The following is a 27,938-nucleotide window of genomic DNA, read 5'->3' as shown; positions in this document are numbered from 1 at the left end:
TTTAGAAGGCATTCTAATCAACATGCATGCTCTCTCTTGGGCTCTTTGAGCTGTGTCTTTGCATGTATATATTTTAGCATCTGTGGGGAGGTTTGGATTGGCCTTAGGAGTTAATGGGACTGTTGAGTAGATCTGTGCTTTCAGTCAAGGTGCAGGACAGTGTCCAGAGGTGGAAGAAAATACTTTCTGGATTGGACAGGTCTTAGCATGAACCTGACTCAGCCCCTATACCTTTGACCATTGGCTGATAGGCAGCTACCTGAATGCTTCAATTAGAAACAATCACCTTGGTCTCAATGATGTAGATATTTCACATTTAAGAAATACCATTTTCAGTCTGGGCACGGTGGCTCACGCCTGTAATCCCAACACTTTGGGAGGCCAAGGCGGGTGGATCACGAGGTCAGGAGATCCAGACCATCCTGGCAAACACGGTGAAACCCAGTCTCTACTAAAAAATACAGAAAATTAGCCAGGCGTGGTGGTGGGTGCCTGTAGTCCCAGCTACTCGGGAGGCTGAGACAGGAGAATGGCATGAACCCAGGAGGCAGAGCTTGCAGTGAGTGGAGATCGTGCCACTGCACTCCAGCCTGGGTGACAGAGTGAGACTTCGTCTCAAAAAAAAAAAAAAAGAAATACCATTTTCAGTTGTGTATAGTTCCACTGTGAATGCAAAGTATGGGTATTTTATTTTTTAAGGCAAACATTTAATCTATACTATAAATTGGAAGTTGGCTTCTATCTCCTTTGAGGAGGCAGCAGTGAATAGTATCTAGAATTGTGTTAACACTGTAGCCACATGTGGCTATTTAAACTAAAATTAATTAAAATCCAGTGAAATTCAAACTGTAGTTCTATAGTCACATTAGCCACATACAAGTACTAACAGTGACATGTGGCTAGTGGCTACTGTATTAGACAGCACAGCTAGAGAACATTTCTACCATCTAGTACTTGTCTCAAATGGGGGTCAACCAAAACTATGGCTTGTGGGCCAGATCTGGCCCTGTGCCTGCTTTTGTAAATAAAGTATTATTGGAACACAGCCATACCCATTCATCTACATGTTGTCTTTGGCTGCTTTTGTGCTACAACAGCAGAGTCGAGCAGTTGCAATAGATATTGTATGGCCCACAAAGCTGAAAATATTTACTGTCTGGCTTTTTACAGAAAGTTTGCCAATTTCTGGCATTGTGATTTTGTGGGAAGAGGATTGAGTGGGCATTGGAATGCCCAGCTAGTCTTCTCTCTGGCTGTGGTACCCTAAATGGAGAAAGATAGTTTGCTGACAGCTGTTCTAGAGCATTCATTTTTCTTCACTGTATTATTCAAAAAGCAACTGCTTGTACCCATATTTTGTCAATAATACCAGGATTACCGATAAAGTTAGTGTAATTGTGTTGCTGTGTGTTGTTGGGTAGGAGAGAATTTGAGAAGCAAGGCAGTCTGCTTACCCAAACCAGCAGTCAGGTTTCTTGATGGTTTCTCTCCAGAGAAAATGAATGAGGAGCCAGGTCAGAAAGGCTTTTCTTCTCACTATCTTATACTGATGGAGGCTATATTCCTTGTCCTCTTTCCTTTCTCATTCCCCTCCCTGTATTTTACCTCTCTCAAATTAATGTAGTCCCAATTAGACCTATACATATTTCATGAAAAAGACAGTGGTGACATTATGTGGATAGCTTCTGTCCCATGTTCAATAATTAAAATGACCAAATAAAGAGATGGTGCTTTGAAGTAGAAAAAAATTATTCTCCGTGTGCAGAGAAAGTGAGATGATTTTCTAAGTCTTCTGCTTTGAAGTTGGGAGTAAGAGATTACTGATTTTATCAGCTGGAAACGGCTGAGGAATTTTCATTTGCCTTTTTTTTCCTTATAAGATTTCTTTGTACATGGAAACAGAGGAGAAACTTATCTAATTACGTCTGTCTCTTAGGGGGAGCAATTTAGGTTGAAATTGCTCTAATTGTTGGATTGTGGGCAGAGGATTTTTGGCAGCAGTGTAGAATACTTTAAAGTGATTTCCCCACTCTTTGGGATAGCAGAGGTAAATAAGAGTCTTTCTACCTGCTGTGTGGTGTGTTAGTGGGTGAGTATTCAGAAGATGAGATATGTTGTGTTTCATTATGCCCTACAATGAAAAATCTGAATTTAAATTCATATGAAATAATCTGTACACCAAACCTGTGAAACACAGTTTACCTATACAACAAACCCGCACATGTACCCGTGAACCTAAAATAAAAGGTTAAAAAAAAAAAAAAGATATGATGCTCATCCTCAAAGGAGGTTACATGTGATAGCTCCTTGCAATTTGATTCCTGAGTCATTCCTGAAAGTTCTTGCCAAAACAGAAGGGGGCTCTCTTTATAATGGGGAGAGTCCTGCTATATCTGTGCCATCAACTGGCTTTGGCTGCTCTTTTAGCATAGTATAAATGACAGATGTCATGGCTTAACGGTTCATCTCTGTAAAGAAGGTTTTGCTACCAGGGAATTTGCATTTGGGAGTTGGTAGGATGCAGGGTGGGGTGAGGTGTAGGAGGCAAGCTGTCTCGGTTTGCGGCTATGTGGCTTGGCTCTTTGGTTGGTTTGTTTGAACTTGTACAAATGCCCAGACACTCTGACATGTGTGCAATAAATCAATAGAATAATAATTACATACACAGAGAGATACACCACATAGCTCTTAACATAACATTTTACTTTTTAAAATAGCTTCAAAGGACTCTAAGGCCAAGTTTCTTATTTTGCTACTGCCCTTGATGTTTCCTTTGTACCAACTTACCCCATCCACCAACACATGAATTCCACAGCAGTAGAGAAAATAATGAATTGGTGTTCTCTAGCACCTTGATTTTTCTGGATTTCAGTGAATAATGAACAACATATCCATAAACTGGGAAGGATTAAGGCCTAACATTTATTCTGTGACCTAAAGTAAAATGTCAAACAAAACACAGCATTTAGAAATGGGAGATGTGTGGTTATACCTCAGCCTCCCTATTCAATAACTGTGTGGCGTGGACAAGACTTGAACTTCTCTGAGCCTTCATGTCACAGTCTATGAAATGGCAGTCATTGTATCAGCCTCATACATCTATGTGAAAAGTGCTTTGATTATAGTCAAGGGTTACAGCTATAAATTATGGTATCACCATTGCTATTATTATTATCATTACTACTATTATGTTTATCAGGGATGTTTGGGCAGGTCACACCTGAATACTCTACTTCACTTGTCATCTTCACATCTGTTCTGTGTTTCACTTTGTGGGTCTCTTTTGAATTTTTGGTATGTGCATTTATAGACCTCGGACTTCTATACTTCAATTGAGTCACTTTTTTATGTCTTAGAATGATACGGACAAATAAAGATACTATGAAAGTGACTATCTCTTTTGTTCTATCTCCAAATTAAGATTTTTATTTCTGGCCAGGTGTGGTGGCTCACACCTGTAATCCCAGCACTTTGAGAGGCCGAGGCAGGGGGATCACTTAGGGTCAGGAGTTTGAGACCAGCCTGACCAACATAGTGAAACCCTATCTCTACTAATAATACAAAAATTAGCTGGACGTGGTGGTACGTGCCTGTAGTCCCAGCTTCTCAGGAGGCTGAGGCACAAGAATCACTTGAACCTGGGAGGCAGAAGTTGCAATGAGCATGAGTTGAGATCATGCCACTGCACTCCAGCCTGGGTGACAGAGCGAGACTCCATGTAAAAACAAAAACAAAAACAAAAACAAAAAAAAAGAGAGAGAGATTTATTTCTGATTTCTGGCAAGTATACTTTTCTCCAACTCGGCATGGTTTGCAAACTGCCAGGCAACATTTTTGCATGTGTTTTCCAAGATGTGTTATATGACAGTGGTACATAATGCTAATTTCTGTCCCAAATAAGCCAGAGAAGGATTCTATAATACTTGTCTAAGAGTAAACACTTGAGAACCCGTTCATTAACAAAGAATGCAGGGGTTTTGTGTTTATGCAGGCAAGGGCAACATAGTGGCAGCTGCAAAGCAAGGGTTCATAACTTCTAAAAAATATAATCAACACAGATGAGAATCTTATGCAATTAAACCCCCCCACCAAAAAAAAAAATCCACATGGGCACATACATGCTAATATTCACATGCAGTAGTGTATATAATTTCAGGTAGTTTATAGACGCTCTAGAGCATTTCCAAGAACTTCACATTAATAATCTTTGCTCTCTGGGCTTCATGCATTTTTTCATTTAACACATACTTTTTGAATGCCTACTATGTGTCAGATATGGTTTCTGCTATCATTGAGCAAACATTCTTTTAGACACGTGGATATATGTTAGAGAACTGATTTATGGTACCATAAACTCCCAGTGATTTCATTATCATTGATTACTAATAATTCCACACAGAATCTTGATCTTTCTTTTGTTGTTTAAAAGCAGGTAAGTAAAGGAAGGAAAGAAGACACAAAGAAATAGATATTTCGCTCCTTTGAAGACTAAAATATGCAACTGTTCAGAGTGTCTATTTGTATCTCTTATAATTGAAGGCTAATATTGCTAAGGTGGTTACCCTAATAATATTGAGACTATCTTTTGATTAAAGCTGATCCTCTTTGCGGTCATACTCAAGCAACTTGGTTCTCCTTCTTGAGAAAAGAGATGATATTTATGGAGTTGCAGGCATTCTGCTAGCTTCATTATTTCGGGAGTTCCTGCATAGACTTGGAAATGCTTTAGTTGGTGGTATGTCACACAGACCCTTCCCACAATGTGTCCAAATCAGTGAGGTGTCATTTGATAATATTTGATAATATTGATAATACTGGGCATCTATGCTGTGCAAGGTGCTGGACAAGGTGGGGACCCGTAATTTCAAGAGCTGATAGTCTTAGCCTTTTAAATGTAATTTTATTACTGAGTGCCTTATGGCTGCTCTACTGAGTTCCAGGAGATGCAGCTGAGTGTTTTCCATGTGATATTTTAAAACTGACTCACCACTTGTGAAGCTGGTATTGTTGCCCCTATTTTTAAGATGATGAAATAGAAGCTCAGAGGATGTATACCTTGCTCAAGGTCATACAGAGGTAAATGGCAATGCCTGGGTTCCCAGCTCCAAATGCCTTTAACTAGGAATCTAGTGACTTCCATGAGAGTCCCAGTGGACTGAGGGCTTTCTTCATGTCAGGAAGATGACTTATCTCTTTTAATCTTTGTTTTATTTTATTTTATTATTTTTTTGCAGCGGGGTCTTGCTCTGTCGCTCAGGCTGGAGTGCAGTGGCATGATCTCGGCTCACTGCAACCTCCGCCTCTCGGGTTCAAGCAATTCTCCTGCCTCAGCCTGCCAACTAACTGGGATTATAGGCACGCAACACCATACCCAGCTAATTTTTGTATTTTAGTAGAGACAGGGTTTTGCCATGTTGCCCAGGCTGGTTTCGAACTCCTGGGCTGAAGCAATTTGCCCACCTCAGCTTCCCAAAATGCTGGGATTACAGGCGTGAGCCACCATGTCTGGCCTCATTTAATCTTAAAGGCAAAGTTTGTGGCAAGTTTTATAATTCTGTCTTGACAAGTGAGTTCACGGAATTTTCAAGAATGCTTTCTAGGCACAACTCTGACATGGCTAAGAAGGGGGATAAGAATGAATAACTCTGAGGCTTAAATCCTCATGGTAACATTATGGCTATAGTAATAGTGACACTATGGCCATAATAATTAAGGTCATTGCCCAAACTCTAGGGAGGGTATTGTTTTTCAGGAAGTTTAGAATCCTAGTATATTAAGAAAAGTTTATCATATAATATTTAGTTTTTATTTCCTTAAATATGTTTAAAGACGTTTATATATATACAAACATACACATACATACACATATATTCATATATGCATGCACACTATGTAAAAACAAATAAAAGAATGGACGGCTGTGTATGACTTTGTTCTCTCTGATTGTTGGATACCCAGGTGATCTTTAAATTTTCTATGATGATGCACATGTCGTACATTTATCGTAAAAAAATTAAATGCTTTTTTTTTTGAGACGGAGTCTCGCTCTGTCGCCCAGGCTGGAGTGCAGTGGCGTGATCTCAGCTCACTGCAAGCTCCGCCTCCTGGGTTCACACCATTCTCCTACCTCAGCCTCCCAAATTAAATGAATTTTTAACAGAAGCAGCAATGATAATTTCTTCAGGGAGGTTGTGTAAGGTGCTGGTGGAGGAGGAGGTATTTTCTGAGCCTGTGGCAGCATTTTTCTGTCTCTGAGTCACAGATGACTCAGTGTGATAACACAAACTAGAGAGCAGACTTGGGCTGTCAGTTTGCAAGATGAATCATAAAAACCAAACTTTTGAGAATGAAAACGTTGTTACATGGAGAAAAGAACACATTTTACATGGCCTTGCTTCTCAGTTTATTTGCCTTGAGATGGGCCCTCTGTCCCCCAGTTCTTGGTAAAGCTACAACTCTTGGGCATTAAAGGTAACCATGACAAGGAGTTGGGAATGCTTTGTGGCCTCCAGGGACTGTGGGACTGTATGCATTCACACGGGGCTTTGCAAACTATTCCAAATACTTAAAAGAACTACTTATTCATTGGGACTGACCCATTTGGAGTAAAAGAGTTTTTTAAATGGTTGGAAATAATATTTGCCATAGCATATAAGGTGGGATTTACAAGAAGTGATCTTTTACTTTTTTAATTGACATGTAATAATTGTACATATTTATGGGGTACGGTGATTTTGATACATGTCAACAATGTGTAGTGATCAATTCATGGTAATTAACATATCTGTCACCACAAATGTTTATCATTTTTTTGTGTTGGGAACCTTAGAAATCCTCTCTAGCTGTTTGAAAGTATACAATAAATTATTGTTAACTGTGGTCACCTTACAGTGCTACAGAACGCTAGAATTTATTCCTCCTATCTAGCTGTAATTTTGTATCTGTTAACCAACCTTTCCCTTTCGCCCCTCACCCCTCTTCTCCTATCCTTTAGTAACCAGTTTACTTTTAAACAATAATTTCAGGTTTTTTTCACCCCTTGCCATAATTGACTGGCAAGCAGTAAAGTCCTTTTTAATCAGTTCAGCCTTCAAAGGATAATATTTAAATGTCCTTTCTGAGATAGCTTTTTGTTTAATGCCCTTCATAGTCACTGCATTCAAAATTAAGATGCTTTTTAGAAAAGTTAGTAGCATACAACAAAATCAACTTTTAAGACTGTTAAACTACCCCAGTGCCATTTAGGATGCATTTGTCTCACTTTCAAGACTTGCAAGGAATGTCTTTAAAATTAATCAATTAAGGGACTTGGTAAAATAAAAATATATATACAAAACAAAGCCCTGGTGTCATTTGTATTTTTCCTCCCTAATCCTGCTGTTGGCTTCACATTTTAAAATGTTTTTATTTGACAGGAAAGGCTTCATTTGAAATTTTTATTGATAACACTTCTAACTGCAAGAAAAAGACATAAACCTGCAAAACAGTAACTATCATGGTGGCCACAATTGGGAGGTCTGCAAAATGGTTTATTACCAGTAGGAAAAAAAATGTTGGGAACCATAGTCGTTATAGGGGTCACCACCTCGTCTATGTGCATTTTATTTTTTTCCCTTTCCATTTTGAGAGTATGGATGATGGTAGTGCCAAACAACACACTTTCCCCTCCCCTAATGTCTGTGGGCTTTGTTTTGATTCTCTTTTTATTAATGATGTGAAAACTTTGGGGTCACATACAAATGAGGCAAGGTCAGGCTTTGTGAGCCTTAGAATGCGGAAAATGTCCCTGTATCTAGCAAATGAAGGAATTGTCTATAGGGGCCACATTTGCCTTCTAAAGTTTTTAAGCTCTTTTGCAGATTTTAGCTACCTGGGTGAACTTTGCGGAGTGGCCTCATGCTATTGCTTTCTTAAGGCAGAACATGAAAGACCTGTGATGGAGAAATTGAAATGTGATGGAAGGGAGCATCCCAAGTTTGTCATAAAAGCTTTTTATGGTTGTTCTGTGGCAAATTCTGGACTATTAAAGGATGGTGCAGGTAGCTACAGGCATCATTTTGTTCTATAGGTCAAGAGTCTGGTACTTTTGTTGTTGTTATTGTTGTTCAGGCTTTCAGAGAACGCCTTATTTAACACCTTGTTAGGATAAAATTGCTTTTGACTTTATAAACACAGGTGTTCAGTTTGAATCTTAATGAACTGTGAAATACGTAAATGTCTAAAAGGAAATTCTATAAATTGTGAACATGGCTCTGTCAGCACACTAAATGGATTAGGAAAATTCATTGTCTGCCCGGTAACTGAACACCAATGTGATGGGTGTACATGAATTAGTCCTGAAAAGCCAATAAAATGGAGGAAGAAAGTAGAGCCTAGGAGATGTTTTTTGTGTGGGTTCCCCCACCACAAATGAGTACTGGTACAGAAGGGCTTGGAAATCAGAATGGCTATTCAGAGGAAGGCCAAGAAGGAATACATATGAGCAGACAACACAGAATTTATAGAGTAAAACCACAAACACCTTATTTTCCATTGTACTAAAATAATGATATTTTACAGTACTCTTTTTGTATGTAATTCTGCTTTCAATTTCATATTGTTACTGCAACTCAAATCTCATTAAAAGTGTTCCAACAAAAATCCTTTTTTAATCAAAAACTTTCCAAACCTTAGCCCATTGTCAATGTATTTTGAGCAACTTATTTTTCCAGTGGAACAAAAGAATTTGGACCTTCTTTTTGAGCTCATTAGGATGTTATTTGACCTGTGTGACCAAATATGTAATTAAGATAACAGAATCACTTTAATTTCTACATTAAATCTGTTCATAATCTGTGTCCATTGTTTTGGGGTGTAGAGGTATCGAGTCAGAGCTCTTTATTTTCTTTGAAAGAAAATGAATGGATCATTAGTGCTTTTGTTTGGTTATACTTCTGTTTGAAAAAGGCATTGTCTCTAATATATTAAGCTGCAACTGGAAGCGACAATATCCAATTAGCCAATCGTCTGTGAGAAAATACATGTCCTCTGCTAAGTGTTACTTACTGGTAAATGGTTTGCAGGAAGAAAAAGAATGTATTTCTGTCATGTCTGTGGGAAGCTGACTGGCCACTTCAAAAAGGAGATGACAGAATTTAGGAGGAGGGAAATCCAACAAAACTCTTACTGACCCCCGAGTTCACATTCTTTACTGTTTTTAAAATGAATTTTATGGAAAACAGAATTTATTAAGTACTTCCATTCCCTTCTTTTTCTTTGGAGGGGCACCATTTGGAAATAACCAGTTTACATTGTGATTATGCTTTCCTGACACTGGATCCACGTTTGTCACACTTCCCTCCATTCCCCTGGAAAAGGGCTAATATTTGCTGTAGTTGGGTTTCTTTATGTGTATTTACACAGCAAACCAAAATGTCAAGAGTGAAGTTAAATAGCAGGGCTTCTGCAAGGATTTTTCACCCATTTTCATGTGAACTTTTATCTTTCTTAAATTAAATACAGATATTTATTCCATGCAGACATATACTTTCCTCCTTTTGTCTTATTAAGAAAAAGGGAGGAATACAACTTGAGGTAATAAGTTGTGTAGTTAAGGATCATTTTAACTTTAGGAGTTTGGCATTATTGCAAGCATTTCTACCTTGAAGTCTGTGAAATTTATTTTATTGCATTTTTAAAAATTTTCAAACGTAGATGATTTCTTAAATCCTTATGACTATAACAGAACAACGTCTGGCTCCTACAATACTACTTGGCAGTTGCTAATTTGAAACGGGACAGATTCTGTGTTTGGTCATTAAGATCTGGTCAAATGTGAAGGAAAAGAGAAGATCCAACTCCTCATTTACTGAGTGTGACTCCTTTGCCCAGCCCCAGCAATGCCAGGGCCAGAAGGGTCAGCTCTCTCCATAGCGATGACCGTCTTTGACAGCTCTTCTAAGAGTAGTACCAGAAGGAGGGAAAGGAATGATCAGGAGGGGTCACAGAACTGCTGGGGATGATCAGAGACCTAGGTGTCACTGAGGGAGTGGCATGAGGATTTGTCGACTTTTCATCCTCATTCTCATCCAAATTCAAAAAGTACATTTGGGTAAAGACACATATCAATTTTAAACATTTAATTTGGAAAAACTTAAACCACGTTTGCATTTTGCCCTGTGTATGTATGTGTGTGTGTGAGAAAGACATGGAGCACTTAGATGTGGAAATTAGGTGTACATGTGTATTAGGTGATCATTTTGATAAGCTTTTTATTGGATCTCCAGTGCGTTAGTTTTAAATTGCCTACATGGTCCTAGGTGCTGGAGACACAGATATAAACAAGAAATAAATACCAACATTATTACCCATAATATGATTATTGAAAATAAGCTTAGGAATTGTTTGTAGTTTGTTTTGTCCTTGAGTTTCCAGTAGGATTGATTCATAGAAGATTCAGTCTAGTGAACTGTAAAACAAGCCCTACAAAGACCTTGAGCATATAAACAGGGTAAGTGCATGGAAGTACCTAATGAATAGGAGAACTTGTGTTGGTGCTTGGAGCACTATTCACTTACAAATCTTTTTTTTTAATTTAAAAATTTATTTATTTATTTTTATTTATTTTTTTGAGATGGAGTCTTGCTGGAGTGCAGGCGATCTCAGCTCACTGCAACCTCCGCCTCCGGGGATTTTACATTTTAGTTTTTAGACAATTTTGAGTTAACTTTTGTATATGGTGAGAGATAGGGTCTAATTTATTTCTTCTATATGTAGATATCCAGTTTTCCCAGTACCATTTATTGAAGAGACTATCCTTTCCCCATTGTGTATACTTGGTACCTTTGTTGAAAATCAGTTGGCTACAAATGTGTGGATTTGTTTCTGGACTCTCTATTTTGTTCCACTGGACTATGTATCTGTTTTTATGCCAGTACTATGCTGGGTTTTTTTTTTTTTTTTCTTCTGAGACAGAGTTTTGCTCTATCATTCAGGCTGGAGTGCAGTGGCATGATCTTGGCTCATAGCAACCTCTGCCTCCTGGGTTCAAGCAATTCTCCTGCCTCAGCCTCCCAAGTAGCTGGGATTGCAGGCATCTGCCACCGTGCCCAGCTAATTATTTTTAGTAGGGACAGGGTTTTGCTATATTGGCCAGGCTGGTTTTGAACTCCTGACCTCAAGTGATTCGCCTGCCTCAGCCTCACACAGTGCTGGGATTGCAGGTGTGAGCTACTGCAGCCAGCCTGGTTTGTTTACTATAGCTTTATAGTACACTTCGAAGCTAAGTGGTGTGATGCCTCCAGCTTTGTTCTTTTTACTTGATTGCTTTGGCTTTTCAGGATCTGTTGTGGTTCCATACACATTTTAGGATTATTTTTCAATTTCTGTGAAGAATGTCATTGATATTTTAATAGGGATTGCACTGAGTCTATAGTTAGCTTTGGGTAGTATGGAGATTTTAAAATAGTAATTCTTCCAATCCGTGAACATGGGATATCTTTTGGTTTATTTGTGTCGTCTTCAGTTTCTTTCAGCAATGTTTTATAGTTTTCATTGTGGTAATCTTTTACCTCATTTGTTATTCCTGGGTATTTTATATATTTTTTTACAGCTATTGTAAATGGGATTGTTTTCTTGATTTCTTTTTTACATAGTTCTCCATTAGCCTATATAAATGCTACTGATTTTTGTATATTGATTTTGTAACCTGCAGCCTTACTGAATTTGGTGATTAGTTCTGAGGGTTTTTTAGTGTAGTGTTTGGGCTTCCCTTCCCTTCCCTGCCCTTCCCTGCCCTGCCCTTCCCTTCTTGCCTTGCCTTGCCTTGCCTTGCCTTGCCTTGCCTTGCCTTGCCTTGCCTTTCCTTTCCTTTCCTTTCCTTTCCTTTCCTTTCCTTTCCTTTCCTTTCCTTTCCTTTCCTTTCCTTTCCTTTCCTCTCCTTTCCTCTCCTTTCCTTTCCTTCCCTTTCCTTTCCTTCCCTTTCCTTCCCTTCCCTTTCCTTTCCTTTCTTTTCTTTCTTTCCTTCCTTCCTTCCTTCTTGTTTTTCTTACAAGATCTCACTCTGTCACCCAGGTTGGAGAGCAGTACTACCATCATAGCTCATTGCAGCTTTGAACTCCTGGGCTCAAGCAATCCTCCTGCCTCAGCCTCCCAAGTAGCTGGGACTACTACACACCACCACACCCAACTAATTTATTTTTATTTCTGTAGAAATGAGATCTTGCTATATTGCCTGGCTGATCTCAAATTTTTGGCCTCAAGTGATCCTTGTGCCTCAACTTCTCACAGTGTTGGGTTTATAGGTGTTTAGGGTTTCTATATGTAAGATCATGTCATCAAACTAGTTGGAGTCCATTCCTTCTATGCCTAATTTGTTGAGAGTTTTTATCATGAAGGGATGTTAAACTTCTTCAAATGCTTTTTGTGCATCTATTTAAATGATCACATGGTTTATGTTCTTCATTCTGTTAATGTGATGTATCACCTCTATTGATTTGCATATAGTGAACAAGCTCCCCATCATGGGAAATTCTAGTAGGACAAATGACTCTGTTTTAAAATTTTTGTTGCCATTTTAAAAAATGAACCTTGGCAAATTTTTCTAAAGTTTGAAGATGGAATTTTAAAAAATAAGGAATCCTTATCTTTAAAAATTATACTAAAATATTTATAAATGAAATGATGTAATATCTGGGATTTTACTTAAAATAATCAGGGGGATGGGGAGGGAGAGTGCAGTCAGATGAAACAGGAGTAGCCCTAAGTGGATACTTGTTGAAGTTGAGAATTGGGTACATGGAGTTCATTACATTATTTTCTCAACTTTTGTCGATGTTTGATATTTATATAATAAAACATTAAAAATGAAATAAAAGTAAATTAGTTGCCTGCATGGGCTCTTTGAATTTTATTCCCATTGACATGGATAAGCCACAAGAAGTCTCCCACCTACCTTGGGACTTCATGTCCTCATTTATACAGATGTTGTTGCTGCTAAATTATTCCAAACATGATGGCAACCATAAAGATGATTTCAGACCTTTTATCGACTCAGCTAAAGTATACTTTCAGAAGGAAAGAGTCATTTTAACTTTTTGCAGTTTTTCTAAGTCTTTGTTTTTATGAGAGGGTAATTTGGATGTAAAAGACCTAGAAGCAAGCCCAGGGAAATCTGATAGGGAAGTGGAATCAGTTGGGCTTTTTATGTTGAAACTTTCGGAAATCTTTTTTCAATCTAGCCAGTCGCTGTAAGACTTTGCAGCTGGCTGATGTCAGGGACCTGCTGATGACTCACTCCATTTAGTCAGGGTCAGTTCATGATAACTTCCCTGGAAGTGCCTTGGGCTGCCAGGCACAGATGATGGCCACACGATTTTTGCTTGACATCATCTCTTTTACCCACATTGGTATCAGTCACTGGGGAACCTAATTTCTATTTTACTCTCAGTTCAGATTTCTAAATAAAGTTTAGAAAACTTTATTTTGCCTGCTTGGAGTCTTCCGTGAATCTTATAGTCTAGGTGTTTCTGATGAGTAAAACATAAGCCTGATTCAAGGAATCCTAAATATTTATCCTACATATTTTAGAAAGAGAGAAGATTTATGAAAGATAAAATACAGGGAATAAGACCTTGTTAATTTTATTTTCTTTTATTCTTTCTCCAGGCTGAAGCAGATTCAATATGGACTTGTTAAAACGTATGTTTTGTAAATTGAGTTTATCTAAATCCCAGTCTAGAAGAAGGAAGCTCATTTTCTCTAGAAAGTGAATTTCAAAGTAAAACCACATGTTGGATGAAATACAATAGAGTAAGATCATTATCAAGATATCTTAATGTACTGTAGATTAGTAAAAAAAGATAAGGATGCTCACTAATTTATGTAAGATTTCAGAGAATAAGACAGTGATTTGAAAACATTTCTTTTGTTCAGTTACAGAATTTATATAGCTGAGTTCCTCATGAGCTCATTTCCCACTTTTTTCTTTGTTTTTGGCCATATTTCTCATCTCCATTTCTCCACATATTTTTATGTCCTGGCAAACACCTGTTGGTGCTCGTCATCTCTAGATGATGTCGCCTGAATCATTTTGTCTGCTGTGCCTTAGCACAGCACTCAACACTGAGTTTCCAGAATTGTTCTCTAAATTGACTCTCAGTTTCTTGAGAATGGAGCCTTTTTGTCTTATATTTCTTCCTCCTTCTGTGGTGTATGGTTTTGCTCAATTCCTTCCTTTCAGCTACTGTAAGTGTGGGTTTAGATCAAAGAATCTTTACAAGGTTTGGGAATTTTTCAGAACCCAGGAAGATGTTGCATTGATTGACCACTATGAAAAAGTGAATAGAGCTTTGCATTTATCTTCATCTTCATGGTGCTTCGTGCCAGTCCTTTAGAGATAAATTGTTACGTACACCCTTATCCTGGGTGTTATACTTCTGTAAGCTGAAATTTGTAATTCAAGTCAGGAATATTTCTTATGTTCTTATTTTGACTGGCAAACTGATGCCTTATACAGATGACTGACATAATTAAAGTATTTTTCCCTTAGGTGCTTGTAATTGGAAAAATCAGTAGAATGAAGTCACTAATGGCATTAATGCAGTTTAACACATTTTGCCAACAGGAAGTCTTATATATCATTAAGAATAAAATAATAGCAGCATATCACATTTATTAAACACTTACAGGTGCCAAATCCATCTGTAATGTCAAATAATCCTTAAATCAATCCTAGGAGTTTGGTACTTCCTGATTCTGATGGGCTTTCTTATTTTATAAAACTTTCATATGTGCAAAGTGACCATAGTTAGAATGGACTTTAACAATTATCTGTAATACAAATTGGCTGAGAAAGCCCTGGGTAAGTTAGGCGACATACCCTTGTCCTTAGGGTGTCCTTATGTATAGACCCAGAACCAAAAATAACACTAGAGAGTAAATTCAATAATAAAGGCCGAAACAAAGAACTACAAAAACCCTGGTGATTAATGTGCCTGTTGGGGAGGAAGTCAAGACCTGCGTTACAGAGGAGACACAGTACAATGGGGAGCCACAGGAGGTATTTAAGCAAAGGGGTGGATGGTCTGATTTGCATTCTTAAAAGACCACTCTGACTGCTGTGTGAGGAATGGCCTCTGTGGAGCCAGAGTAGAGGCTGCGAGGCCGTTGCAGACATCCTGGTGAGCAGTGACAGTGGTCTGTGTCCAGTGATGGTTGTAGAAATGGAGACAAGAGAATGGTTTTGTTATATGTTTTGGAAGGATAGTGTCTACACAGTCCCTTTAGGCTGTTATAAAAAAATTACCATAAACTGGTAATTTCTGGCTTAGAAGCAAGAATTTTTTTTTTCCTCACAGTTTTGGAGGCTGGGAAGTCCAAGATCAAGGTCCTAGCAGACTCCATGTCTGGGGAGTGCCAGTTTTCTGGTTCATAGATGGCACCTTCTTGCTGTGTCCTCACATGAAAGAAAGGCTAGCTAGCTCTGTAGGGTCTCTTTTGCAAGAGTATGAATCCCAGTCATGAGGGCTCCACTCTCATGACCTAATTACCTCTAAAAGGCCCCACTTCCTAATACCATCACCTTGGAGGTTAATATTTCAACATATGAATTTTGGGGGTGGGTGGCATAAGCATTCAGACTATAGCAGATGTCAGGATGTGGGAAGAAATTGGATATGGAGGAGGTTGGGAAGAGAGGAATCAAGGACAAATTACTGGGTTGTGGAATAACTGAATGGGCAACAGCTGTTTCAAGGATTAAATGAGATAAGAGATGTGTATTGAATGGTAGATAAGTTCATCAACTATGCTTTGTGTTTTCTTGGGGTGGTTGAACTTGCGGTATGAAGACTTAAAGCCCATAAAGTAGCAGAGAAATTAAGAGAGGTGTGAAGAGAAGAGACTTAGCAGAAGCGACGAGACAGCAGAATCCAGGAGCAAGCAACAGTCATGAAGTGGAGAGACAGGAGGGTGTTGCTAAAGCAGCAGAAGCAGTGGCAAAAGGAGATTGCATTATAAGACTTACGGGCATTCGGGCATTTTTCCTGAGCTACCCGTTGCTCTGGTAAATTAGAAAGGGAGTCATCATTCTCCCCAAGACCTGGCCATCCTATTGCCTACAGTTTTCTGGGTACCTGTGGCCCCTCATAAGCCCTCTTTACCTGGTGAAATCTGAATATGTCTCTACTCACCACAACCTGAATGGGTCAAAATAAGACAACCAGACTTCTTTCTTTATAGTGGAGAACACTTCTTTGGAATTGCGGATGGCTTTGATTTATTTTTAAATCATAAAGTAATGCAAAACTACATTTGCATTGTCAAAAAAATTTTTTTAAGGTAGAACAAAAAATTTTAAACGTAGAATAAATCCCTCTTGCATCTTTCCAAACACACTGAAGTTGCGCCCCTTCTCCAGGGGCCACCACCATTATCATTGGGGAGTGTATTCTTCAGATTATTTAAATGCTGTATATAAGTGTGGGGATTTATATGTATATTGTTGGGATCTTCCCAACATAATGAAATCATATGGGATACGAAATACAATAATTTGCCTTTTGCACTTGCTGTGCCCCAGAGGTCCTTCTACATCTGTGCATACTGACCTGCCTCCCTGTCAATGGCTACTCATTACTCCACATACCGTGCTTTAGTTCATCATTCCCCTATAGATAAACAGGTTGTTTCCAATGTTTCTGCCATTACAAACTTATTTTTAAGAACCAGACTATGTTACTATGTGACCTTTCATCCATTTTGGCAAAGCCAAAATAGTCTTGGTGAAGTCCTTTGTCAGTTGCCAGTTGTGCAGTAGTGTGTCTCTGCCCTGGAGTGGGGCTGAGCTGTAGGTGGGGTCCATAGAGTTGGTGTGGATTGAAGTCAAGCACATGTGGCAGCAATTTGCTTTGTTTTCTGTTGCTGCAGGGAGGAATTGAAACTCCTGGGCACGGTAAGCCTCAAACATTGTAGTTTCCTTGAGAAAAACTTGAAGAAAACGCCCATGTTTATATTAACACCTAGTTTAAAATATATATACACATATAAGCTTTGCTAAAATAACCTTCTAAAGGCATAGGTTTAATGAGACTTTCTGAATTAAATTTAAGAGTTTTAATTAAACATGCAAAAGATAAACAGTATCTTCAAAGTTCAGCCTTAAGATGTAAAAACTCTTGCTTAAGAAGAAAAAATATTTAACTGCACAGAATGCCTGGACTTTTAATCTTTGAGAGTTGGAGCATTTGTATTTTTGAAAATTAATATAAAAAACTTAAATAACTTAAGTCATAAGGATACTCATAATAGATATGCTTTCTGTATATAGGTTCAAGTAAGCCATATATACTTTTGAAATAATACATCTTTGTTTTAGAGAAAGACATTGTACTTGCTGAAAATCCAGGAGTGTTCTAATTGTTTTTATTGTATTACAATTATACATTTTGCTAATACTTTCAAAAGTAAAGACAATACGAGTTAATGCAAATAGTTAACCTTTCTACACCTATTTCAGAAAGATCGATGAACCGAGAAAGAGTGACTTGTATGTGCTACAGACTTTACAAGTTTTGTCTTAGTAAATTTTTATATCAATCTTGCAAAATAGATAGAACTATCCCCATTCTACAGGTGAGAAAACAGAGGCCTAGAGGTAAAGTAAATATTCCAAAGCCACAGGTCTAAACAGTAATCATGCAGGATTTCAAATTAGGGCTGTCCTGACGTCACTGCTCTTTCAGCTGCATGATTCTGGGGTCATTTTTGTTTTCCTTTTCAGATTTATCAGTACTTTTACCTCCAGGAACTGAAGCAATCTTCCTTCCTTATAGTATATAACATATTTTGATTATTAAATTTACTGGCCAGCCAACATTAACTCTAAAATGGACCTGAAGTTCAGTTAACAGATGGTCTGGCAAACAAAATGGTGGACCTCTCTATAGAATGTAGTTTGCTGATCCCTGCTCTTAATCAAAGCTCCCAGGTGTGGAAGGTCTGAATGAAATAGTTACTAAGATTTTTGCACATGGTAACTCTTTTCAGATATTTGAACCCTCTGCATCACAGGATACTATATTAGATCATTCTAACAAAAATCATTCTGTGGACGTTCCCTCCATCAGCACTACATGTGTCAGGAACTGCTTTACAGAGTTTTGACCTTTTCTTACTTCCCCTGTTTATTTAGACACTTAAAAAAATTACAGCTGAGGTGAAAACCTCCCACCTCCTCAATAGTTTCATTTTGGCTTCTAATCTCAACACTACAATCTCTCTCTTCCCTCTCTCCATTCCTTTCTTCTTTTCTTTGGATATCTTTTCAAAAGGAAGCTAATCACTCTCTCTTGCCATTCTACTTAGCTCATAGTCCTCTTCCCTTAAAATTGCCTCCACTGAATCTCCATATAATCCATGGGTTTTTATATCAATGTGATAGGGTCCAAGTGGGTTTCATAAATCAGATAAACTGGCTGAGTGGGAACTGTCATAACTGGAGAGCCGGGGCCCAATCGAAAGCTGATGCTTCCCCTTAGGAACCAGAGGCCCAGTATTGCCAGATCTTCTGACTCTAAGAGAAGCAGGAAATCCAGACTTTTGGGTAGAATCTCTCTCTCTCTCTTTTTTTTCAATGCTGGCAACTAATTTAAGAAATTATTTTCAATAATGTGCAGGCCACACAAAAGACATCTGTTAGTCATCACTTGAAACATCGTAGTAAACCAAAGAAAACTTTTGAGCATTCTCATTTTGAAGGCAATTACTCAACTCCCTCCATACTTCTCTACCTTTTTGCTAAGACGGTCTTTTCTTTGGTACTTTTATTTGCCACAGTTGTTATCTCCAGATCCCTGGGAGGCAGTGGGGTATTCTATTTAAGAGCAAGGCTTGGATATCAAGACAAACCTGGGTTGAATTATAGCTCTGTCATATCATTTCATTACCTTGGATGGGTCATTGCAGCGCTGTGAACTACCAGTGAAAGGTGACTACTAATGATTCATCTTAATTGCTTTATGGTACAACAAATATTTATTGAGTTCCAACTATGTCTATCAAACACTGGGTTAGACATTGGGGATGCCACAGTGAATAAATCAGAGATGGCTCCAGTGTTCCTGGAGTTTTCCATCTCTGGAAGAGAAAGATATTAATCAAGTAATTTCAGTAAAACAATTATAATGAGAAAAGGAAGCTAAGCACTATGCAAGAGTAAAAGGTGGTTCTAGGCTGGGCTTACTGGGAAAAGATGCTTAATCTGTGATCTGAAAGATGAGTTGGAGTAAACCAGGGAAGAAGGGGATGGCACAGCATTTCCAGCCAGAGGTTCAGTTAATACTTTTTTCCTGGTGGATAGAAATCACACAGATATGACTTAGCCAGATTAAATAATAATCCGGACCCAAGTCAATTTCACATGATTCCCATTTTAACAAATATTCTCATAGGGAAATGCAAAAGTGCTGTTGCTTCTCTGCAACACTTTAACAAGATTTCCTTTGTCAAGTGTGGTAGTAATTATGTCAGATAGTGTGGTCTGTGTTAAGCTGTGGTAACAACCTCAAAATCTCAATGGTTTAAAGCAGAGGTCAACAAACTATGGCCTGCAGGACATATCCTGTTGCTGCTTGCTTTTGTAAATAAAGTTTTATTGGAACATATCCATGCCCATTCATAACATATTGTCTATAGATTCTTTTGCATTACAATGGCAGAGTTAATTCGTTGCCAAAGAGACTGGATACCCTGCAAGGTCAAAAATATTTACTACCTGGCCCTTTACCAAGAACAATTTGCCAGGCCTTGCTTAAGAATATTACTGTGGCGGGCACAGTGGCTCAAGCCTGTAATCCCAGCACTTTGGGAGGCCGAGGCGGGTGGATCACAAGGTCAGGAGATCAAGACCATCCTGGTTAACACGGTGAAACCCCGTCTCTACTAAAAATACAAAAAATTAGCCGGGCGTGGTGGCGGGTGCCTATAGTCCCAGCTACTCGGGAGGCTGAGGCAGGAGAATGGCGTGAACCCGGGAGGCGGAACTTGCAGTGAGCCGAGATCACGCCACTGCACCCCAGCCTGGGCGACAGAGCAAGACTCTGTCTCAAAAAAAAAAAAAAGAAAAAAGAAAAAAGAAAAGGAATATTAGTGTGAACTTCCTTAGAAAACTGGGAATTATACTACATAGGCATAAGGCTGTGTAAAGGAACAAATTAGTACATGGAAAAGACCTAGCTTGGTGCCGGGCACATAATATGTTCTTGCTATTTATTTTTCTTCTTAATATTATCTTCTTTCTTGTTGTTTTCTTCTAGGAAATTTCTGCTGTAATAGCTGAGCTTTGTGAATGTTATATCAATATTATTACTGTCACTACTAACAATCATACCTCACATTTAGTGCTCACCTATGGTGTTTTAGGCACTGTGCTAGGAGATTTGCGTGTCATCTCCTTGAACCCTCACAATGATCCTCTGAGGTAGAAGTATCCCATTTTATAGACCCTGCTCATATTAGTAACAAACTCTACCATTAACTGAGCATTTACTCTATGTCTAGCATGTGCTCAGCATGGTCCCTATAAGTAAGGCCATCCTGTTTTACAGATGAGGAAGCTGAGTAACTTGCTCTAGGCCCCATTGTCTGAAGTGGCAGACCAGGATTGTAACTCCAGCCAGTCTAATGCCAAAGCCCTGAACATATTCTCTATTCTGGCCATTGGGTCATAGAGGTAGAATAATTAAAAGGGCTGCTTCAGCTATCCCTGTGGCCAGGCTGGCCCATTCCCTCTCCCTGGGGTGGCTTCTTCCTTGCATTTGCTCTGCTCAGAATAGTCAATTCACTGTCTAAAATCTGCTCACCTCTAAATCCCTGTGTCTTAGAAAAGCTGGTTCTCATTGCCATGGTGCCTTTTCCTTCCTCCAGCCTGTTGTTGAGCATTTGGAGAGCTCATTGGATGCTGAAGTGACAATACAGTGTAGACAAGGATGAACTCCTTTTACAGAGCAGGTGCTCATCGAGTGTGATTTTTCTTGTGTATTTAGTGAGCTGTAGCTATGATTTCTCTTCCTACTCCTTCCTTTTGAACAGCTTACTGAGCACTCTATATGTGTCAAACTTCATGCCCACACTCTACCTGCCTTACATCATGCTATTTTCACAACACCCCCTTGAGGGAGTCCTCTTATTCTGATTTATAGGTGCAAGGTCACTTGGCTAGGAAGGGGTGAAATGGATACAATGCATATGAGTGTTCTCTGGGGCCAAGCGCTCTACTCATGCTCCTCATGATTGTTGAGGATATCTTCTAAGGATGGAAATGTCTCTTGAACCTGTTGTCTTTGTCTTAGCAGCTAGTTACATAGAATGGAGGCCAAATGGTTTCCTGTGGAGGATTATGTCAAATTCATATTGACATGGGGAAATCCAGGTAATAGCCTATTACCAGATAAGTGAGAAAGCACAATGAAGGAACAATTGCAATTCATAATTTTCAAACATGACTAGAATTATTTATTCAGTCCAGTGACCATTAAGCATCCACTCTCCACTGTAAGCACTGAGCCAAGCACAGTGAGAGCATTTGCAAATGACTGAGACAGTCTTACCCTCCTAGGCAGTATGTAGCTCAGGAACGTGCAGCACCACCTCTTCAGAGCAGAGGCTTTGTGTCAGAGCATTTGCAAATGACTGAGACAGTCTTACCCTCCTAGGCAGTATATAGCTCAGGAAGGGGCAGCACCACCTCTTCAGAGCAGAGGCTTTGTGTCAGAGGAATCCAGGTTCAAATCCAGGATTTATCTTTTGACTACTGTGGTCTTGGACAATTTGCCTAACCTTCCAAAACCTTCTCAACTGTAAAACAGAGATGATTAAGAATATTTTCCTTAAAGGGTGAGAATAAGCATTCAGTGATAAGATGCAGGTGAAAAATTTAGCATAATGCCTGCCAAATACAGAGCACTCAATAAAGTCTTCACTATTAATATACATTTTTTATAATAGAAATAAACATGGTCCCCCAGGAAGAGCCAGACAAGGAACATGAAAGAGGTGTCAGAGAGGAGGGGCAAGAATCAATTCCTTCAGGCTGGAGCATGTAGGAAGGCCCCATTACAGTGGCAAACCAGGATTTGAAGGTTAATAGAATCCTGATGGAAAAAAATGGCTAGAAGAAGGCATGGCATTCCAGGTTGAGGGCACAGCATGAGCAAAGATAGAGAGAGTGAAGTGTGTGCTCAGGGAATGCCTCATGGTGTTGTGTGTCTGGAAAGGGGAGGACAGATGGGAAGATGTGAAGAGTCTGACTTTATGAATATTGAATAAAATATTTCTGGCACATGTGACTGCAAGTATGTGGTAGTGTCCCAATGCACATACACCTGTTCCTTCTGTAGATGCCTGCCATTTCCTCCTGCAGGAAGATGTAAAGGCTGGCTATTCTGTTCTCAAGACAATGCCTTGACTCTGCATTACCTGGGGGACAAGTTTGACCCTTTCAAGTTCAATGCCAGAGGTACATCTGCCCTTATAACTTACAATTTCATGGCAGCCCACAAACCCTTGGTCATAAATATTTCTAAAGCCAGGCTTCTGGGCTATGCTTGTTTAGGCTAGGGTAAAGTAGAGTGAAATATGGATTTCTTATTGTCTTAAAAAAGATTTTCTTTTTATTCAGATATGGTGAGGTCAACAGATCAGGAGACAACTGCCACTGGCAAGATAGTTCATTACCACTTCCAAGAGGAAGGGGCACACCCTGCCACATGGGACCATACAGGAAAGCACTAGGGTCGGTCAGGAGGCAGAGAGAGGGAGGAGAAACACGGCAAGAGCCTTTATAGCAGTTTCCCAGGGAAAGAAGAGATGGGGCAGGGTTTAGAATTAGCTTGTTTGAATAATCTCAATGGGCTCTGCATGGGGCCTAAGGGCTGTCCTTAGTTGTTGGGTACCTGGCCCTGGAGGGATTACAGCAGTGGGAGGGTGGCCTTCAGTGTGTGCTCCTAATGCAGGAGGTGGTAGGGTGAGGGTTCTGGATGGTTGGCTTGCATATGAAAGGCATGCTAAAAGGTGAGTCCCTTGTAATCTCTAGGAATTGGCTAGCTCTGGGAGGGGCAGTCTCTCCCAGTCCTTAGTTGTTTGGAGGGTCAGCAAGGCTCCAAATGTCAGAGCATTAGAAACACTGAAAAAAAGGCATGATTCATACACTCAGGTCCTTGATAATGCAAGAAAATTGTTTCTTTGAGAATTAAAAGAACCTGTGATATATATGTTTGTGATATAATAATAAATTTATATTTGGTTTTCATCCTGGTCCTTGGTACAGAGTTCTTAAAACCTTTGGCATTTCTGAGCCCTAGGGTAAGGGTAGCTTCCTTTGTTACCCATGATAAGCCCTTTTCAACTACACCTGAGTTTATGTTAATGATGTGACTCTTGAAGAATGGGGGCTGGTTGCTAGAGGAACCAACCCTATGGTTAGCCCTCCCCAAGTCTCACCTTCGAGGAGGGGATAGGGGCTGGAGAATGGCCAGTGATTGAATCAGGCGTGCCTATGTAATGGAACTGCTATCAAAACCCTAAACATTGGGGTTCAGAGAGCTTCTGGGTTTGTAACTGCCCAATGGGTTTATCTTGCCTACTGCCCATATAGAGCCAATTCATCAAGACAGGGGAATTGCAATAGAGAGAGTTTTAATGCATGTGGAGCTGGCCAAAGGGGAGACTGGAAGTCAATTCCTTCTTGGGGCCCACAAGACCAGATGAGCCAATTTACTGGTCTGAGTGGCACCAGCTGATCCATCAGAATTCAGGGTCTGAAAAATACCTTAAACACCAATCTTAGGTTTGACATAGTGTTGTTATCCATACAAGGAATTGGGGAGGTTAGGAATCTTGAGGCCTCTGGCTGCATGATTCCTGAGCCATGATTTCTAATCTTGTGGCTAATTTGTTGGCTTTACAAAGACAATCTGGTCCCCAAGCAAGGAAGGCTTTTTTTCAGGGAGGGGCTATCATTTTTGTTTCAAAATTAAACTATCAACTCAATTCTTCTCAAAGTTAGTTTACTCTACACCCGGGAATGAAAAAGGCAGCTTGGAGGTTAAAGGCAAGATGGAGTTGGTTAGGTCAGATCTCTTTCACTGTTACAATTTTCTCACTGTTCTAATCTTTGCAAGGGCAGTTTCAGGCTGGTGAACATGCTGAAGTGGTGGGAGGGTGTCTTGTGTTGCCCTATGCATCTCTTCCATTTGTTTGTTCCTGGGTTGTATCCTTTATAATGGGAAAGAAAAATAAAATCCTAATCCCCCTACTCGCTGAATGGAACCCCCTGTTGGCTAAAGGAACCCCAGAGAAACCTTAAAAACTGAGTTCCTGGCCATGACATGATGGGAGGTCAGACATGCCTGTTATACCCACTCCCTAGATAACTGCCTTTTGACTTTCTTTCCTAAGGGTTGAATGGAAACCAGCCCTTTGGAAAAATTTGCTCCACCACTGATTTACACAATAACTGGCTAGCATTCCTTTTTTCTTAGAAGACCACTGACCATGGACTTCCTCTGGCTGGTTTATAGAGGCTACTCACACAGGATGCCTCTGTGTCCTCCATTTCACCTTTTAACATATGGAGCTTAATTTTAATACATTTAAATGTTAACTCTCCACTCCGAAGTGAACATGGGATGTATGTAACGTGCATGTTTGCTTACTGTACATGCAAGCCTCCTTCATGAATATTCATAGCTCTTTTTGCAACCTGTTAAATATGTATACTTAGCCAACCCATTTGGCATGAACTCCTGTTTTGCCCTTTCCTCCCTTGAAGTGCTTGCTTTTAGTTTCTGCCAGAGGATACACCTCTTAGCCAGCAGGATGGCCAGGCTGCAGGCTGCAACTCTCTACAAGAAATAAAGCTCTCCTCTCTAAATATATGAACCTTATGATTCTTCAGTTGACAGTAATAAGCCTATATTCACAAGTGATATGTTTCCCTGAGCTATGTGAGCGATTCTAGCAAATTTCCAAAACTTAGGAGGGGATTACGGGAACCCCTGATTTATAATTAAGTCAGTTGGAAGTGTAGGTAACCTGGGGACCCACTACATGCAATTGGCATCTGAAGTGGGAGGGTGGGGGGCAGTCTTGTGTGACTGAGTCCTTAACCTGTGGGGTCTGTGCTAATTCTGAGTAGATAGTGTCGGAATTGAGTTTAATTGTAGGATACCGAGTTTGTATCTGCAAAGAATTGGAGACTTGCTTCATGTGAAAACCCCATATATTTGGTGTCAGAAGTATTGTGAGTATAGAAACAGTTTTCTTCTTTTAATGTAACATTCTACATTCCTAGAGAACACACACACACATACACCCACTGCAAAGTGTGTGGAATTTCCATATGTGGGCATTAAATCATAGAGGACTGCTATATGAAGGTATTTTCCTACATTCTTGCTCAACAGCAGGCGTGAGGTATCTTTATGGTCAGCAGGGACTGATGCTCCTTCGTGTTTTCTGCTCTGAAACTCCATTAAAAAACTTTATTCATCTTTTCAGTACTATTCACATGACTAATTTCATAGAAGCTTTAGAGAGTAATGTGTTCCAGCTCTTTCTTTCATTTGTTGTCACCTTTTCCTTAATGTATCCCATCTTTCTATATTCAGTAAATTAATAAAGAAAAATTGTGTTCATACATGGCTCTGATATAGAATCTGATATCTCTTATAAATTAGCACTGCTATGCTTGGCCCTGTCAGATAGTTAATTTTCAGAATGGATATTAACACCCCACCTATTAGATAGAGAAAGATATATGTATAATTTCTCAGTAACTTGGCCAGGGTTTTACACTGTGAGAGGGAGATAAGCTTTTTCTGATTTTTTTTATATTGCCTGTTGGGGATCACTTATTGAAAGACCAAATGGCTTTGATGGATCTTTTCTGCCTAGGTAGCTAATATGTCTGATGATAGGCCTTTATCAGCTACTGCTTGAACTTATGTAAGTCATATTTGCAGGCATCAGAGGAGTGTGGTGTTGACCTCCCGGTGGAAATGGGAAATTTAGACTGGCTCCTCCTCTCTTCGGCACTAAATCTTCAACATATATTATCTTTATCTTTATTTTTAGTAAAATACTTTGTAACCATCCCTCCTGGTTTTCTCCTAATATATGTATGAACTTAGTGAAGTGCATGAACTCTGCTTTACAGTTTACCCCTGAACTTACGAATTTTAAAATAGTGATTTTTCAAATTCCAGGATCACCTTTTAATAATGATAACCAGCCAGAACTAAATTGTTTTAATGTGATACTCTCCTTAAAGACTGAAGAGGAATTGATAGTCTCTCTAATGAAAATTATGTACCTTTCATAAGTGTGTGCCTATGTGTGTGTGCCAATGTGTGTGTGTGTGTGTGTGTGTGTGTCTGTCTGTCTGTCTTTTCTCACTCAAGTTTGTTATTCTCTGTTGATGTGCTATGGCCCAGGATTACTTAATTAAATATGACTTAAAAGTTTGCATTATGCTTTAAACTTGTGACAAAATTGCTTGACATGACTTCTTGGTTATATGCTGCCTTTGGAATGGCAAGAAAGCAGAGTCAAGAAAATGCAGTCACTCTGTTAAATCTTTATTTATTTTCTAAGGAGTGAGAGAGCATTTTTATCCAAGTGATGAGAACCTCCTGGAGTTGATTGACTTAAATTAGCTTGATTGCTTTTTATCAATCGCAGCTGCACTGTTTAGCATAAAAATGCAAAACATCTAAAAAGCATTTGCCTTGCAGCATACTAGAAAGATGTTTTTAGTTAGTTTTAAGATGTTTCAAATTTTTATTCTGCACAGATTCTCTGAGAATGTATCCAGAACATATCTAGTTACAGAGAATTAGTACAGATATTGTAAACTTTGAGAAAATGAATTAAAGAAAATATGCTATTTTATGAATTACATATTTAGAATTTGGGCTTTTTTGCTTTTAAATGTCTCTTGTAAGTTAAACAGTTCAGCAATATTTGTTGCAGTGGCCGAGCCAAGCAACTGCTGCTAAACATTAAAAAACAGTCATTGGAACTTTTCACATAATGAGCCATTTGGCTTTTCTTGTGGAGCTGTGACATGGTTCAGTGGAAACTGGCTGTTGTAAAGTTAGGTAAAACCAGCTTTGTCTTGAAATCCTATGAACGAATTTCAGACCGTCATCTTCGTTTTCTCCCTGGCTTAGATGGTTTAATAATGGGTATGGCTGACTTACTGAGCTTTGTCTTGTGTGGGTGCTGCTGTAAGTGGTCTGCTCCGTAAAGTGCCACAGTTCTCGTTCTGAACCAGCTGCTGTTTTTCTGATTTACCCTTATTTGGCAGATTTTGCCGTTTGATACTTTTGACATTATCAACACCAAAGGCAGGAGGAGGTGCACTCTTGGGGCTGGTGAGAGAGAGGGAGGGATAGAACTGAGAAAGAGAGAGGGAGAGGTTGAGGGAGAGAGAGGGAGAGATTGAGGGAGAGAGAGATTGAGGGAGAGAGAGATTGAGAGAGAGAGAGAAAGAGGGAGAGAGAAAGAGGGAGCGAGAGATTGAGTGCATTATTGAACTGATTGCTTGTCTTGTTTTTGTCTAAACTACGAATTGGTCTTGGCTGTTAGAAAGTGAATCTCTTACAGACACTGGGACTGAAGCACAGGATTTGAGCTCATAGAACAGAGCCTCAGGGACACACCAGGACACATTCCTTCACACATAACTTCCTGGGGTCTATAATGGGAATGTAGAGGTCATGTGCCCTCAACTGGAGAGAGACTTAGAGTCCTTGAGCCACTGTCCCTCGGTGGCCTTACCCCCACCCGCTTGAAAACATCTGGGAGACAGTGATCATGCCAACAATCAAAAGAACTAGGAGTATTCCATATGAACAGGTAGAGACCCTAATAAGAGCAGATGTGTATTCTGGACTCCAGAG

General features: G+C 39.4%; 1 protein-coding gene across 6 annotated transcripts in view; it reads left to right on the top strand.

Annotated features, from left to right (window-relative positions):
* The window catches only part of ERC2 (ELKS/RAB6-interacting/CAST family member 2), a 971,230-nt gene that overhangs the window by 332,816 nt on the left and 610,476 nt on the right, over positions 1 to 27,938 (top strand). The window lies entirely within an intron of this gene.

Source organism: Gorilla gorilla, chromosome 2, assembly GCF_029281585.2.
Source record: "Gorilla gorilla gorilla isolate KB3781 chromosome 2, NHGRI_mGorGor1-v2.1_pri, whole genome shotgun sequence".
In the NCBI taxonomy this organism is placed as follows: Eukaryota; Metazoa; Chordata; class Mammalia; order Primates; family Hominidae; genus Gorilla; species Gorilla gorilla.
Note: the sequence above shows the minus strand (reverse complement) of the source record. Positions and strands in the feature narration are given on the sequence as shown.